The following is a 3451-nucleotide window of genomic DNA, read 5'->3' on the forward strand; positions in this document are numbered from 1 at the left end:
ACACCTCGTTCCTTTTTGAATTTTTTTTAGATTCCATCTTGACCCTCACCTTAAAAAAAAAGGGCCCGGGAAAACTACATGACTGCCCCAACTGCCCAAACCAGAAACCTCGCCTCAAGAAACACATCCCTGTTCTTGCCAGGGAGAACAGTCCTATAAGAACCGTTTGCTTTGTGAGCTTGGAGAGTCCTTGTTGCCTGTGCTGTGTCTCCCCCTTTGGGTCTCCCCTTCAGATTTTGATTCTTTTAAAACGCCTTAACGCAATTTTGACTTTCTAGACTTTGTGTCCACGCCTGTCCCAAGAATGGGACGCCTTTGGGTCTAAGACAGCAAGTCAAGAATGACAGGGACAGAACAGGGACTTCTCTGTCCTGCCTGCAAAAGAGGATGCACAGAGGGCGGGCTCTGTGAGGACAATTGATGAACTGGGAGCGCTGAGAACTGGCTTGGTAAATACCTTAACTTTGAAGCCAGACCCTGGTGAATAGGCTGACACCGGACTGTACTTGAAGAGAATTCTAAGACATGCTGACCCTGCGATGCAGCCCAGATCAATGTAAAAGGAAGATGCATGAGACCCAAGGAGGAACAGAGTCACGGATGAGAAAGTTGCCTGACCATCTGCGGAGCGGCGACCTCATCCCGTTTGGAATTGGGTTTAAAAGCTAGAAGCGTTCCTTGAGAAGACGTCCCTTCTCCACTCACGAAGGGAGGTGTATCTAACCTCTACTTAAGGCATCTTTTTTTTTTTTTTAAGACTAAAACTTCATTTCCATTTCATGTAACATAATTCAAATGAACTCTGTTGTGTTAGACTGGGTACTTTTGAGAAACAAATCCACAGAAACTCATGTAAAAGAGAGAGTTTTATATAAAGGTTAAGTGCAAATCAAGAAAACATCCCAACCCAGTGCTGCCCAAGCCCACAAGTCCAATATTCACCCACTAACCCATATGTCCAACACCAATCCACAAAGTTCTCCTCCTTCTCACAAAGCAGACGCAATGATGCCAACTGCAGGAGGAAAGCCGAGTCAGTGAATGTGTAAACATCTCACACTGGCAGGGGTCTCCACACAGCTGTTCCAGCACCCAGGGCTGCATTGGGGTAGGTCCATGTGGCTTCTCCTTGGGGATGTCTTGCAGGAAGTCAGCCTTGCAAGCTGAAGCAGGGAACTGCTAAGGCAGCTGCAACCTGGTGTGACCATCACAAAGCAAGAGACCAGAGAACTCAAAAGGCGAGGCTCATGGAGCCATTTATCCCTCCACCCTTTAATTAATCCCACATGTGTTTATCAGCCAGGTTGGCACAATAAACTAATTAACTCATCTGTGTTGTAAGGTGAGAAAACAATGACGAGATGCAATCTCGTAAGAAATTTCTTCAAACTTTTCCACTGAGTAGGGAGGGGCATGGAGCTCCAGGGCCCCCAAAAGTTGACACCCAACATTTTGCCCAGTGAAAATGTACATATCATTACTGAGAGAGATGACATCAATATCCAAGAATCAAATTGTTTGATGTTTTAATGATAAGCTCTTAGGGTATCTAACTGGGGCCTTGGTGGTGTAGTGGTTACGAGTTGGGCCGTGATCCACAAGGTCAGCAGTTCAAAACCACCAGCCACTTCCCTGGGAGAAAGATGGGTGTGGGAAACAGAAAGATTTCTCCCAAGTTGTCTCCTCCAAATGTATCCCAAACTTAGCTGCTTGCTACATGTGGCAAATGACTATACACTTGGAGGTCAACAGAAGTAGATCAGGGGTTATTCTCCCTAAGGATTATCAGCCATCTAGAGCAAGCAGTCACCACTGTTTATCCTGCAACAAGTAGGACCCACTCCTTTCTGATGAGGATAGTAGTCTGTTTCCTTGTAGGAGACCCCAGAGAGGCCAAGCCCACCCAAGGCTGACCAAGGTTAGGCTGCCATCATGAATCTAGGGTCCGCCCATCTTGTTACATGTATACCTCTAGTCTCCCCCTTCCTATGGGCACACCCTAGCTCATCCCCTTCCTGTCAGGCTCATGCCTATCGTACATCCCCTTCCTACAATGTGTATGCCTATTGTGCTGCCCCTTCCTGTGACGTGTGGTTACCTGTAATCATGACCCCCTAAGTAGTCATGACCCTTGGTTAGCAATAAAGTCCAGCTCTCCTGCTCTCATTCTCGGGGTCTCCCCACGAGGACCACCAAGCAGGGCTGTGGTGAGCAGGCCACCATGAATCGAGTCTGACTCCATGACTTCAATCTCTCGTCTATCTCTCATGCGCTCCATGACTTCACTGTAATCATTACTTATTGTCGCCATACAATTGCGCCTACCGGACTAGTGATTTGTTGGGGGCCCTCCCTTCCCCCACAGATTGGCCTTTCTACTCCCATAGATTTATTCTCGGAAACTCACAGGGACAGGGCTACTCTGTGGACACTGACTTGATGGCAGTGATCTTGGTTTGACTTTTTGATGGTATCTAATCACCTCTGTTGGGCAGTAATAATAATGACAGATTTATTTTTTTTCCTGAAAATGTCAGTGCTGTTGTTTTAAAGTGAAAGGAGAGAATATGTGAAAACACTTAAGTCTTACACATATTTTTTTTACAATAACAATAGTAGAAGTCTGGAGACTTTTAATAATTCTTGAATTCAGGCTGGGACATGACTACAATGGGTGTCAAGCGATCAGACTTATTCCAACTCTGGCGACCATCAGCAAACGAGTACCTGCAATTAAGCCTGCGGGAATACATTTCCCAGAGTTGTAGAATCTCAGTCCCATCATGCAAGCCAAGGTCCCAGATGTAGGTAGGAAAACCCAAACGTTCCTGGGATTCTGAGAGAGCTTTTAGGCACCCAGGCCTGCTACCGACACCTCCCCCTCAACAGAAGTCCAGCAGCGAGGGACGGGGCAGTACCTGCTATCGTGTAGCCAATGATCCCACCAGATGCAACCAGTGCTGCTTAGCCAAAGCCAAACCGGTGCAGGGGCGCTAGTGAGCCCGGCTGCTTCTCCATGCGTCTCTTCCCTCTGTCCACCTGCGAGAAGACACGCTGCCTGCGTTCCGAGGTCAGCTCCGGCTGACAGACCAGAGGCCTCAGGGCGGGAATACGACCTCTTAAGGCATCCTTTTGCCTCCGTTAAAGTGACTGCAGTGCTGAAGTGAGATCAATTAACCTACTCGCAAGATTAATTAAAGATTAATAAGCCTTTATTAGCCATGGTCAAGAGGCGGCTAATGCCTAATTAACTCTGGACACCCCTCCCCCCCAAATGATTTTTTTAAAAAGGGCTTTTATATTATGGAATAAACAGGGCACAGGGCAGGTGGCATCATGCTGTGTGGAAAAACAAGAACTTATGAAAATAAAATAGGGGGTTTGCACACATCATAAGCAATTTCACAAATAAATGGCCATGTTCTGCCCTGGGGTCAATTCAAAATGGCCA

At 46.9% G+C, this 3451-nt stretch overlaps 1 pseudogene; it reads right to left on the reverse strand.

Annotated features, from left to right (window-relative positions):
- Positions 1–2677: 2677 nt before the first annotated feature.
- Positions 2678–3018, reverse strand: LOC115869683 (annotated as a pseudogene).
- Between the last annotated feature and the right edge of the window lie 433 nt (positions 3019–3451).

Source organism: Echinops telfairi, unplaced genomic scaffold (genome assembly GCF_000313985.2).
Source record: "Echinops telfairi isolate 266 unplaced genomic scaffold, ASM31398v2 ScPeMD7_36;HRSCAF=134, whole genome shotgun sequence".
Lineage (NCBI taxonomy): Eukaryota > Metazoa > Chordata > Mammalia > Afrosoricida > Tenrecidae > Echinops > Echinops telfairi.